Genomic DNA, 14799 nt, shown 5'->3' with positions numbered 1-14799 from the left:
CGCCGGCCACTGCTACCTACAATGCAAGAGCGGCACCGGCGGCAAGCTAAGGTGGCTGCTGCACCTCCAGAGGGGAGGAGGCGCACACAGGATTGGCAGCCCTCCCGCCGCACCCACCAGGAGGCGACACTGAGGGGCTTCCGGGAGATGGAGTCTGGACCTTACCTGAGCAGCTACTGGGGCTTGGGTGAGTGTCCCATCATGTAATCCACGCCGCCCCTGCCCCACCCACAGCCACTATTCCTTCCCACGCTGGGCAAGGGGCAGCCCCATCCCCCGTGAGGCTGTGGTGAGAGGCAGCAGGCTGCAGCAGGGCAGGAGGCCACATGTGATGGCATCCCCCTCCCCACTGGCACCCACCACACGGGAGGCAAGGGGGCTTCCTGGACCTGAAAGGGGCCCGGCCCCTAGGAGCATGTGCAGTGACGGTGCCAGGTGAGTGTGTTGCTGTGGCGGAGAGGGCCGGGGGGACTGTTGAGACCTCCTCTCGGGCTCCAGCCCCAGGGCAGCCTGCCTGCACCACCCAACTCCTCATTCCCAGCCCCACCGCACCCCCAGGCAGAGCCCTCAGTCCCTTGCACCTCAACCCTCGGACCCACCCTGAGCCTCCTCCTGCACTGTGAACCCTTTATCCCCAACTCCACCCCACAGCCCTCACCCCTGCACCCCAACCATCTGCACTAGCTCTGAGCCCCCCTACACTCCAAACCCCTCAGCCCCAGTCCCATCCCAGAGCCCTCATCCCACACACACACACATCCCTACATTGTGCAGTATAGAGAAACTATTAAATGCTTCTGTTTCCAGTCCATTTGTACATTATTTTTTAAAAAAAGATATATAGGCTTACAAGGCAGGTGGGAGTGGAGGCAGGACTTGGACCCGTTCTGGGCACCACCAAAAATTATACAAACCTGCCGCCCCTAGTCCTGGACTGTGATTGGAGGGACTGGCTGGACCTCTTGGTGCTGAGCTGGAACATAAGGCTATCCGCCCCTCGTGTCCCCAGTCATGTGCTCAAGGAGATGAGGGCAGCCTTACCCCCTGCTTCCCACACTTTCCTTGAGTGAGAACTCCCCACCAGCCCTTCACTCCTGGTGCTACAGACCTTCCTATTTGGTCCCAACTCCGTGAGCCTCCCCGGCTGCCCCTCACGCACTATCTGAGCCAGCTGCAAGACATACAGCTAGTCCATCTCTGAACTGTGCCCAGAAAATAGCCTTATGTGTTCATGTTCCGCACCCTTCATGTCCTGCCCCAACACCAAGTGGTGGGACCTCATGCCTCCCAAGGATGGTGAGGAACCCCAATGGGCTGGTCCATATTTCACCCTGGTCCCACAGCCCACCGTGGATATCAGGTAGTGGCTCTGGCATGGAGCCATGAGCATGGGTGTGCACCTGGCATGGTTCATGACCTCCCCCGACGCCTGCTCCTTCTGCAGTGAAAGAGAGACCCCGGTGCACATTTCCATCAAGTGTGCCAGGTTTCAGCCCTTCTTCCGGCTCCTCCAGGACCACCACCTCCTCTGATTCTGGCTGCACTTTCCCCCTCACTTCCTGATTTACACTCACCCTATCCATGGCCCCACTAAGTCGCAAGACCTCCTTGTCAGCCTTGTCCTGATGCTTGCCAACGTGGCCATCCACCAGAGTAGCAGGAGAAGGAAACTGGACTGTGGGACCTGCCTCCGATCCTCCCTTAAGATCACGTCTCCAGACAGTGTTCCTTTGGGCCATGTCCCCTGGCTCCCTGGATGCTTCCAAGGAGCAGTGGATGCTGTCCAAGGTTCTCTGCTCAGTGTTCCACTCTGAATCCCTGATTGTGACCCCCAGTCCTGTCCCTGTTTTTTCATTTGTTCTCTGCTGTAATCATTTGACACCTGGGTCCGATGGTTCCTCCCCTTAGGCTGTGGGGATGGTCATTTAGATGTAGGTGGGCTTCTGCCCTCCCATCCCCGGTGCTTCAATAGGTGGAAGTAGGAGTTACCACAAACTGTCTAAGATTTTCAGATGAGTTTTGCAGATTCAAAAGATTCAGAAAATGTTGCAGCTTATCTCTTGCAACATGTTTTGAAACTGCACAACGTAACCATACAGTGTTACAGATATTCACATATGCAGCAGATCCATTAAACTATATAGCTATGAGGAATGGGTAGGACTTCAGAAGGTATACCTTTGTAAGGAAGATAGAATTTCTTTCACAATATTTCTTTAACAGCAGTAAGAATCAAATGCAAGTCATAGGCTGCATATATTTATATTCAACTACAAAACATTCCAGGCTGTTCACTATGCTGTATTCTATTCTGAAGTATTATTTAAGAGGGTCAGTGCATTCTGCTTCCATTATGTAATGGGTTGGTGTATATTCAATTCCCCTTACTACAGAAGGGAAGTGCCTGAGTCATGCACTGTACTTTTTGATCAGTGACTCTTAATGTTTTTTTTAAAAAATACAGAAAAGCAAAAATGATGGGTAGGCTACATCATCATTGCATTCGTTTAGGCTGAAATCTTCAAAGGAGCATCTGGCATTTAGGTATCCAAGTCCTATTAGGCTCTTTTGAAAAATCACAGCATTGGTGTAAGTAAATACGAAGGGTTAATTTCTGTCCTGTTGCAGTAGACCATCAGAGGTCCATTAATATTTTGTGATTTGCTCTGTTTCTAAGACCCAGGTGAAATGACAAAGCCAATCTTGCTATCGGGGAATTACAGGCATGGCAGAGAATTGATTTTTAATGCTTTTAAATGGAAATTTAAATGCTGCTTTTAATAACTGTTTTACCTGTGCGCTATGTGTTTTCTAGTTGTAAAGACTAATAAAAATGTCTTTGATAGAATATGTACTAGTATAGCAAAGCAGTTTCCATAGCTAGTGGGTTAAATCAATATTTGTGTTTGTATACACTGTTCGGAGGGAGGGAGGGATGTCCGATTGTATTGGAATGTGAATTCAGAGATATATAACACATCAGATGTTGGTTTTTAAAGTTAAACTGCTTCTTTGGGGTCAAAGTGAGCCCTCTGATATGTACACATGACTCCCATGGGGCTAGATTGAGAGTTGGATGACACACCTACATGGAGGGGAATGAGACCCCACCTTCCTCTCATCTCTTTGTATGGGCTACCTGAATGTAGGGTCTGAGAGGAAAGTGATCTGTGCTCATTTACTCCTTCCCTAGAGCAGCCAGTGATGGGCATGTCATAATTTACTACTGCATAGGCCTCCAGTAAATTACTACTTCCCTCATCCCTGGAGCAAGAGGGAAGCCGGGAAGTATTTCTGAGGAACATGCTGGAGCAGTGCAGTTTATGAACCTCTCCTTGCTCAGTCTAAAGGCACATTCTAGACTACGATTTCAGCACCATGATGCTGGATGTGATATAAAAGCCTGTATATCATAGAACACAAAAATGACGGACAACACCTGACAACATACTCCCTCACTATGATATTCAGGGAAAGCAGGCACAATATAGGTGTGAACACAGCCAAAGGGGATTCAATGTTTTATTCAAGTAAAAAAAATTTTAAAGCTGTTAACCATTTTCAGTGGATAATAATGCCAGATGTGCACGAACAATTTTCAAGTCTCTGGGAGAATGGTACGAAAAACAAGTCCACAAGGACTCCATGTGTTCAGCAAGGGAGACTGGAAAAGTGAGGGAGATAATCCAGTAATAGAGTAATCCAAGTCAGGGTCCTGTGGAAAAAGTATTAGGTGATTGAGTCATTAAAGACAGTATCATCATGCGTACGCATATGCCCATAGTGTGAGGGTGACCCACTTATCCCAGGGCCTGTATTCCACAACTGTTGTGCCCCTTCATGAGTGCAGTTGCAGTAACACTCTTATTTATACCATCAGTGCACGGACAAATTCCAGCTCAAGTAACCAAGTACAATATGTGAAATCATGAGTTATTCAGTATAATTCATGTAAATGAGGCTGGCCAGAGCTGTCTTTTCCCCTACAGAGGGAGCGGATAGTTCTGTCCCTCTAACCCTTCTAGCTCTCGGGCTAACACCATTCTCTCACATGTCGTACTGATTTAATCTCCCGCCCCCAGTGTCACCACCTCTAGGAATGTGTACAGAGAAACTAATTAACATTGGGAGTAGGGATGTTCTTGTGTTTAAAACACTGGCCTGGGATTAAGAAGAGCTGGGTTTAAATCTCTCCATGTTTCAGCTCACGTGCCTAAAATGGGAAATGTAATACTTCCTTTCCGGCTTGTCTGTTTAGACTGTAAGCTCTTTAGGATAGGGGCTATCTTTTATCATGTATTTGTAAAACACTAGCATAATGGAACCCTGATCATCATGGGATGTTTTTCCAGGAAGAAGGATTGCTAGGAGGAGATGGAATCCACCTAACAAAGAGAGGGAAGAGCATCTTTGCAGGTAGGCTTGCTAACCTAGTGAGGAGGGCTTTAAACTAGGTTCACCAGGGGATGGTGACCTAAGCCGGAGGTAAGTGAGTAAGTGGGATACCGGGAGGAAACACAAGGAGGAGGATGCAACAGGGGTGGCCTCCTGATTCATACTGAGAAAGTAGGGTAGTTGGCTAGTTATCTTAGGTTCCTGTGCACGAACACAAGAAGCCTGGGAAACAAGCAGGAAGAATTGGAAGTCTTGGCACAGTCAAGGAGCTATGATGTGATTGGAATAACAGAGACTTGGTAGGGTAACTCACATGACTGGAGCACTGTCATGGGTGGGTATAAACTATTCAGGAAGGACAGGTCGGGGAGAAAAGGTGGAGGAGTTGCACTGTATGTAAGGGAGCAGCATGACTGCTCGGAGCTCCGATATGAAACTGGAGAAAAGCCAGTTGAGAGTCGTTGGGTTAAGTTTAGAGGTTAGAGCAACAAGGGTGATGTCATGGTGGGCATCTGCTATAGACCACCAGATGAGGAACATGAGGTAGACAAGACTTTCTTTGGACAACTAACAGAAGTTTCCAGATCACAGTCCCTGTGTCTCATGTGGGACTTCAATCACCCTGACATCTGCTGGGAGAGCAATACAGCCGTGCACAGACAATCCAAGAAGTTTTTGGAGAGTGTTGGGGGCAACTTCCTGGTGCAAGTGCTGGAGGAACCAACTAGGGGCCTCTGCTGCCCTGCTGCTCACAAACAGGGAAGAATTGGTAGTGGAAGTAGAAGTGGGTGGCAACCTGGGCAGCAGTGACCATGAGATGGTTGAGTTCAGGATCCTGACAAAAGGAAGAAAGGAGAGCAGCAGAATACGGACCCTGGACTTCAGAAAAGTAGACTGTGACTCCTTCAGGGGACTGATGGGCAGGATCCCCTGGGAGGCTAATATGAGGGGGAAAGGAGTCCAGGAGAGCTGGCTGTATTTTAAAGAAGCCTCACTGAGGGCACAGGAACAAACCATCCCGATGTGAAGAAAAAATAGCAAATATTGCAGGCGACCAGCTTGGCTTAACGGAGAAATCTTCGGTGAGTTTAAACACAAAAAGCAAGCTTACAAGAAGTGGAAACTTGGACAGATGAGAAGGGAGGAGAATAAAAATATTGCTCGAGCATGTAATCAGGAAGGCCAAAGCACAATTGGAGTTGCAGCTAGCAAGGGATGTGAAGAATAACAAGAAGGGTTTCTACAGGTATGTGAGCAACAAGAAGGTGGTCAGGGAAAGTGTGGGATCCTTATTGAATGGGGCAGGCAACCTAGTGACAGATGATGTGGAAAAAGCTGAAGTACTCAATGCTTTTTTTTGACTCAGTCATCACAGACAAGGTCAGCTCCCAGACTGCTGCACTGGGCAGCACAGTATGGGGAGGAGGTGAGCAGCCCTCAGTGATGAAAGAACAGGTTAAGGACTCTTTTGAAAAGCTGGACATGCACTGGTCTGTGGGGTAGTATCTAATGCATCTGAGGGTGCTGACAGAGTTGGCTGGTGTGATTGCAGAGCCATTGGCCATTATCTTTGAAAACTTGCGGCGATCAGAGGAGGGCCCAGACTATTGGAAAAAGGCAAATATAGTGCCCATCTTTAAAAAAGGGAAGAAGGAGAACCTGGGGAACTAGAGAACAGTCAGCCTCACCTCAGTCCCTGGAAAAATCATGTAGCAGGTCCTCAGGGAATCCATTTTGAAGCACTCGGAGGAGAGGTGGGTGATCAGGAACAGCCAATATGGATTCACCAAGGGCAAGTCATGCCTGACCAACTTGATTGCCTTCTATGATGAGATAACTGGCTCTGTGGATATGGTGAAAGTGGTGGACATGATATATCTTGACTTTAGTAAAGCTTTTGATATGGTCTCCCACAGTATTCTTGCCTGCAAGTTAAAAAAGTATGGATTGGATGAATGGACTATAAGGTGGACAGAAAGCTGGCTAGATCGTCAGGCTCAATGGGTAGTGATCAATGGCTCGATGTGTAGTTGGCAGCCGGTATCAAGCGGAGTGTCCTGGGAGTCGGTTCTGGGGCTGGTTTTGGTCAACATCTTCATTAATGATCTGGGTGATGGGATGAATTGCACCCTCAGCAAGTTCGCGGATGACACTAAGCTGGAGGGAGAGGTAGCTATCCTGGAGGGTACGGATAGGGTCCAGAGTGACCTAGACAAATTGGAGGATTGGGCTAAAAAAAAATCTGAGGTTCAACAAGGACAAATGCAGTGTCCTGCACTTAGGACAGAAAAATCCCATGCACCGCTACAGGCTGGGGACCAACTGGCTAAGCGGCAGTTCTGCAGAAAAGGAACTGGGAATTACAGTGGACGAGAAGCTGGATATGAGTCAACAGTGTGTCCTTGTTGTCAAGAAAGGGAACAGCATTTTGGGCTGCATTTGTAGGAGCATTGCCAGCTGACTGAGGGAAGTAATTATTCCCCTCTATTCAGCACTGGTGAGGCCACGTCTGGAGTACTGCCTCCAGTTTTGGGCCCCCCACTACAGAAAGGATGTGGACAAATTGGAGAGAGTCCAGCAGAGAGCAATGAAAATGATTAGGGGGCTGGAGCACATGACTTATGAGGAGAGGCTGAGGGAACTAGGCTTATTTAGTCTGTAGAAGAGAAAAATGATGGGGGATTTGATAGCAGCCTTCAACTATCTAAGGGGGGTTCCAAAGAGGATGGAGGTCGGCTGTTCTCAGTGGTGGCAGATGACAGAACAAGGAGCAGTAGTCTCAAGTTGCAGTGGGGGAGGTTTAGGTTGGATATTAGGAAACACTATTTCACTAGGAGGGTGGTGAAGCACTGGAATGGGTTACCGAGGGAAGTGATGGAATCTCCATCCTTTGATGTTTTTAAGGCCCGGCTTGACAAAGTCCTGGCTGGGATGATTTAGTTGGGGTTGGTCCTGCTTTGAGCAGGAGGTTGGACTCGATGACCTCCTGAGGTCTCTTCCCACCCTAATCTACTATGATTCTATGATCTCAGCTGGGCTCTAGGCACTAATAGGAATAGTAATGGAGAGATGTAGAGGGATGTGAGCATCCTGGGTAGCCATGTAGGTGTTGAGATACTTTGGGAGAAGAGAGTGGAATAAAATAACTACTAGATACCTGGGCAGCTGTGATATTTCAATTCCTGCTTTTCGCTTTTTAAAGAACACCAAATAAAGGCTCAAGGACTTCTTAACTGAGGTGTTTTTATTAAAACCCAAATGCTAAGTGCTGGGAAAATGAATCATGTTATCCTCAACATTTTTTTTTTAATGCAGAGGGGTTTGTTTTAAAAAAAATCCTTGAAAACATCATTGCAATACAATTGCTCTTTCACCTTCATCATTTTTTGTTCAATTTTTCAAAGGAGCACTATCCTATCTGTGCCTGTTGTAAGTCACACAAAACATTTCCTCACAAGGCCACCTCTTTCTGAAATGTGACTAAAGTCTGAAAGAAGTTCAGCTGCTAGTGTTTTGTTTGTGGTTTAAATTAGAAGAAACAGCCACTTTGATTTGAAGACTGACTGATCTGTGCCGTAGACTTCCTGACAAGTAATATACGTATAACAGATGATCAAGCAGGTCCCATTAGAATTTATTCTCTCTATGAATAATAGATGTGGTTGCTCCTGCTAACATGTATCCTTTCACAGAAAGTATTTTTCCAGAAGAAATACTATTTTAATATAAAGTCCAAAGCCCACTGAAGTCAGTAGACTCCCATTGACTTTAGTGAGTTTTGCTTCAGGCCTTCAGTGCCCTGCAATTGAATTTAAACAAATCATAAACATTGAGACCTGGTAGCTTCTGTCATCCTATCTTTGATAATGGGAACATGCAAGCAAACTCAGATATAGTACTGCGTATTGTAATTTAAAGCTATCACATGAACTAGAGGAAGTCCATACATCACCTTGCTCTGTCAGCCATGTGTCGTGCCTGGTATTTATATTTTCGACACAGGAAAGCATGTATTTTATCCTTTTGCACCTTGATCTGTTTATCCTGATTTATTACACTATTTTTAACCAGGAACAGTGCTTGAGTGATTTCTGTCCAGACTGCAAACTTATTCTCTGAAAGATCTGCAATTAATCATCTTTTTTTTAGTTTATATCTGGCTCATGGGGGAATGTTTGTTCATTTTATTTTTCTTCCTGTTTATACATCTACAATCTGAAGCATCGTTAGTTAAGATGAAGATGAATGCAAAAGATAAATTATGGTAAGTATCAATACATCCTGCTCACCAAATGAGCTGAGCTTTTGTAGTAAACCTAATTGTTCTTGTGATTAATTTTTATACTCATTTCCTTTCTGTCACTCACTAATATTGGCCCCTCTTCAGGAAGGTACTTAAGCATGTGCCAAAATTTAAGCATGTGTACAGTCCCAGTGACTTCATGTCCTGAGGTAATTTCCTGAAGAGAGGGGTATTTTGTGTGTGTATGTACCCACACGTATGCATGCATGTACAAGTGTGCATACACACATCTGTAACCTACAGGTAGAGCTTGTTGGGAATTTTATGATAGAATATTTTTTATTTTTTTTCCATTAGGAAAAAAAATATTTCATTTTAAGTCAACATTAAACTGTTTGCTTATCGATGCAACATGTGGTGAGGTTGGTGTTTTAACTTGTGTGCTCTTCATAAAAGAGGCCATGTTTTCACTATTATTTCAATCATAGTGACAGCACCCAAAGGCTTAATGAAAACTGAGGGCCTCACATGTGCTACGTGGTATACTGCCCATGCCCCAACACACTTTTTGCATTTATTCCTAAAGTGTCTAGTGCCCAACTGGCTACTCTTTTTATAGAGAGACACTGTGGATCATATTTGAGCTCTGGTTTTCCAAAATGTGTGAGGGAGTCAAACTGGATTTTATGGGACTGAGATGCCTAATTCCAATTGGGTGGTTTTGAAAATCTCACCCTAAATGATCAAATGTTGCTGCATTCGAAGGATGAGAAAAGAAAGCCACTGCTCCCTTTAAACTGTGAGCATGGCGAAGGAAAAGTGAGTTGTTTTAAAGATAGAACATGGCCACTCACTGGGTTTCACTTGATGGGTTTTGTGTAGTGTCATTCGATGGGACACAAAAACAAAACAGTGGAGTTTCTCTCCTCGAGCTCAGGCTTAAACAGTGCAATTGGTGGCTGTGAGGTAAGAGCAGCATAATTGAAATTGCTAATGGAGACGATTGGCATCTCCCTTTGAGAGGGCGCTGCTGCCTCTGTTTAACTGACCATTGGCAGTCTATATAATTACTGTCCAACTTGAAATCTTCCCTTCTGGGTTAAGGTTGCAAAAACTTTTGTTGTGAGACAACTCTCCTGGTATCTACACATGGGTTTGTCACAGAGATGGCACTGTTTGCACTGGATGATCTCTCAGTGAAGGCTCAAGGTCAGATGTCCCGGCTGATGATGTTACATCTACCATCTCCTTGCAGTGGCATTGGTTATGAGACTGATTAATAATTATCTACATCATTGAAATCAAGGGTTTCATTGTGATCCCAGCTCCACATGTGGAAATTTTTTAGACTTAACTAGGACTTGGGGTGTGGAGAGACTACAGAGTTGGGCCCTCATCCTGCAAAAGAGATCTCTAAGCATGGAACCTATACTCCCGCAAGGAGCTCAACTGACTTTGGTGGGAATTAGTGCAGGAAGAAATGTCCATGTTTTCAGCTCCCTTTACAGGGTCAGTGCTTTGGCCTACAAAGGATTATGGGTAATACTGTGTCTGGCATTGGATGGGTGTGTGGGATGGGAGTGGATGGTATGAGGTCACCCCTCAACCTGCAGACCACGACTGAGTCAGAGCAAAGATGACAATGCTAACACTGCTGCTTGCTCTGTGGCAGGTGAGAAGGAATAGGGCTAGAGCTGGGTAGGCACATGAGGGAGTGTGTTCTGCGGGGGGTGGTACAGCAGCCCACACTTCTACTGTGTTCTCCTGACTTTGAGAGAGTTTGTACCTGAAACACATTGTGCTCCATTCTTTAACTATGAAAAAAAGCACATCCTGGAAAACAAAGAATATACTGATAAATAAATTAAATGACATCTTTTTCCCACATTTTAAACCAGAAATGGAATATTCACTTCCCAATGCAAACAGCTGACCACACTGTTCTCTTTCACTGGCTTTTTCAGTGTTATATAGGAGCCTCAAGAGCATCATCTTTCTTTTCTCCAGCTCCAACATAGGCTGCAAACTTTTAGGGGGTAAACATGGCAGAGATTACAATAATTGCTGTTTTGATGAGGAACAGCTGACTAAAAAAGAATTTGTAAAAGCAGATACCTTTCTGTTGTGAATTTGAGAAATGGCAGCTTTCCTTATCTGTTTTTTGTGCTGAAGGCAAACCTTAAAAGTTCAGTCCATTTGGGGAAAGGCAGTTGTCTCTTGCAGTATTCAGTGTTTTGAGTACTGTAAAAGGAATAGCTCACAAAATGGTTGAATCTCTGAAAATGGGGAAAATGTTTTCATGTCTGACCACTATATCAGTATTACCCATAGATGTTCTGATATCTGTATATGGTCATTTATTGCTCTAGGTGCATTCCCCCCGCCGCCGCCATTTGGATCAGCAATACCAAGCAGAACGAACTGGCTGGGATGGATTCTCTTTCATGATCTGGCTCCTTTGAGTCACCTGAGTGGGACCAAAGAACCTGGAATCTGATTGCAGCTGGCCAGCTGAAAATTCCTCCAGTGTGGGGAGCTCTCAGATGACTTAAAACAGGTGGAACTAGTTCATCTGGCAATCAACTTCCCTACTAGACTGTCGGGGGTATGATGGTGGAAGAACAAGGCATGTTTGTGGAAGGATAGGTAGAGGGGGGTGGGATGCAGCTCTGCTGTGCTAAGTCTCAGCTGGTGTGTGGTCCATTGGGTCAGAGCTGATTGTCACAAATTAGAACAAGACCCTAGACTGCTCTAATTTACATCAGGGCTGGAGTAGCTGTGCCTTCAGAACCAGTGAGACTGAAGCAGCTCTTTGACACCCATCCTTTGCCACCTGCTGACCAGATCTCCGTACAGGATCAAATCTAGTCCTCTGGAACCTGAAACACCTCTGACTAGCAATTTGGGAGTCTTCATGCATGGGAATCATATGAAGGAACATAAGAACGGCTGTACTGGATCAGACCAACGGTCCATCTAGCCCAGTATCCTGTCTTCCAACAGTGGCCAATGCCACGTGCTTCAGAGGGAATGAACAGAACAGGTAATCATGAAGTAATCCATCCCTTGTCACCCATTCCCAGCTTCTGGCAAACAAAGGCTAGGGATACTATCCCTGCCCATCCTGCCTAGTAGCCATTGGTGGACCTATCCTTCATTAATTTATCTAGTTCTTTTTCTAACCCTGCTATAGTCTTGGCCTTCACAACATCCTCTGGCAAAGGATTCCACAGGTTGACTGTGCATTGTGTGAAGAAATACTTCCTTTTATTTGTTTTAAACCTGCTGCCTATTAATTTCATTTGGTGACCCCCCTTTCATTTGTTATGAGAAGGAGTACATAACACTTCCTTATTTACTTTCTCCACACCAGTCATGATTTTATAGACCTCTATCATATCCCCTCTTAGTCATCTCTCTTTTTCAAAACTGAAAAGTCCCAGTCTTATTATGCATCGCTCCTCTATCAGAAGCCACTGATATTGCAGCTATTAATGTTGATCCTTGTCCAGTTGGTTTTTGAAGCTGTTGTACATGATGCCAGACTTCTCCAGACACAAAACTAATTAACTCTATGAATTATGCAACTTCTGTTGGCTCAGTGTCGAATGGCTTTGTTTCACAGACCTTGCAAACCTTGGGTAGAAAGAAAAAAGAAATAGAATTTAAACGAGTAATTTTATCCTTTTTGTATAACTTACACAGCTTTCCTTCAAGGCTTCCTTTTGTGTATAATCAGTGGATAAAGTACTAGTACTTCAACCATTTAGTTTGCTTTACTGCAGCTCATTAGTTTTGTGTTGTAATTGCATTTGAAAATAAACTCGCTCATGCTTGTGGTGTTATGCTTTCTCATTTTTCACCTTCCCTTCCCAATGTCCTTGCATGTTAAAAAGAGAAGCTAGAATAGATCATATTAATAATGGTGCTAAAAGCACCTTCTGGAATTTGAAAGCAGTGTAAATCTCTCCATAAACTCCTTCACAGAATGACAGGACTTGGATTACACAGACCCACTTGACCTCTCAGCCACTGGCTCTGATTTATACAAGTTAGGAAAATTTAAAATAGAAATAAGCTGGGCACCAGGCACTTCACTGTATGCGCTTTGTCCAGCTCTCATGGGTAATTTCACCTGTGAGAAGATAGCGTGCCTGAAATTCACATATCAGAATTGTGCACTGCCTGGTTAGGCTTTCCAAACTGCCTACTGGGTTCAATCCAAAAACCATCAAAGTTAGTGGTAAGATTCCTATGATTTCGGAAGTCTTTGGATCAGACCCATTGTCTACAAAAGGACTTAATGAGACTCTGCAATATGTAGAATCTCCTTTCTCTTGCTCTTTTATAGGGCTAGTCACAAAATTCAGTAGACAAATCCCTATCATCCTTACCGTTTCTACTCCTGTTGACCCAGTAGAAATTTGTCTGGGTGAAAACGGAGACAAGACCACAGAGATTTGGCCCAATGGGATTTGGAAACAATCTCTTGTTCCACCATAGCCTGATGTGCAATGGCAAATGTCTTCACTGAAATCCCATCTGTCCTCTAGATTCAACTGCTGCTGTTGTAGAATTCCAAGTTGAATGATCTAATCTCCTTATTTCATAAAGTATAGGGCTGCTTAATAACTGTGTATAAAAAAAGTCATGAAGTGGACAGGCAATTTTTAAAAACAGCTGTTGCTTTGGCTTCTGTTTTATCTCAATACTACCAGCTCCTTTTATACTCCAATTAGGCAGGCAGCATGATGGCAAGATGCAGACAGAGTGTTCTTACATGAAATAGCAGTGTGTTTTAATTAAATACAATGGCCTCCTTCTTTGCAGTGACAAATCTGTTGCAATTTGCATTGTTATTCATTCTCTTTTAAACTGAATTTCTTATCTTTCTTTCCAAACCCTGCTCTCTCCCTCTCTAATTCATCGCTTTCAGTATCCCTTGTTATCCTGGTTCACAACCTCAGTGGTCATATTAGACTTCTTTATCTCACTCTGCTCTATATCCAGTCAATTTTTCCTTCTACAAAATCTCTGAATCCCATCTCCACGGTAAGAACTGTTGTTGACACCTTAGCCACATCTTACCTCCACAACTGCAACAAAGAAAAGATTTAAGAGGTGATTTTAAGTACCAGCATGGGGAGAAGATTTCTGATTGCAGAGGGCTCTTTAATTTAACAAAGACATAATAAGATCCAGTGGCTGGAAGCTGTGGCTTTACATATTCAGACTACCAATAGGGTGCAATGAGAGCTGGTTGAAGATTTTTCATCAGAACTGTTCCTTTCAAGTAAAATTTGGCTTTCCATTAAATATGTTTTTTACACAAAGTGTTTGCTTTCCATGGAAAACAGATTCAGCACTGAAAAACTGAACTCCCAAACACCACAATATTTCACTTTGGAAGTGCAATGCCTTGTGGGAGTTGGAGTTCAGTTGCCTCATATCCCCATTCTTCTCGATGGGGTGGGTTCTCCAGCTGGACTGCATCTCCCATGATGCATCACCTCACCAAGAAGGGAGGTCATGCTGCATCCTGTGAGAGGTAGTTTGATAGAGAAGGATGGGCACTTGAGGCACCTGAGCTGGGGGATGGAAATGTTAGTTTTTTATTTTCTCCCAACAACTGAAATTTTCTGTGGAGGTGGAAGGAACCATTTTTTTTCCAAATGGCTCGAGGTGCAATATTTTTGCAATGAGAGTAATCAACCATTGAAACAACTTAGTTTGGGGTGAGGTGGATTCTCCATTACTTCAAGACTTTAAACCAAGATTGGATACTTTTTTCTAAAAGCTATGCTCTAGCTCACCCAGAAATTATGGTCTTGATATAAGATCCACTTGTTGACGTTCTCTGGCCTATGTTATGCAGGAGGCCAGGTTAGATAATCATAATGGACCTTTCTGGCCTTAAAATCTATTAATCTTTTTCCCACTGGTCTCTCCATTTCATTTCTCTATCCTCTTCAGTTCATCCAGAACACTGCTGCAGACATAGATGACTGGAGGAGCACAATGTAAAGGGGAGGACACGTGACTGCCCAACATGTCTCCTCTGGGAGGAACTTCCAGCCCCACCTCCCTGGGCCAGGGCAGCCAATCCCACCAGTGCCTGTGGGGCTGGAGCCACAGGAGAGGGGAGCATGTGCCTCTAGGGA

Source organism: Lepidochelys olivacea (assembly GCF_965140295.1).
Source record: "Lepidochelys olivacea isolate rLepOli2 genome assembly, chromosome: 4".
NCBI lineage: Eukaryota > Metazoa > Chordata > Testudines > Cheloniidae > Lepidochelys > Lepidochelys olivacea.
Note: the sequence above shows the minus strand (reverse complement) of the source record.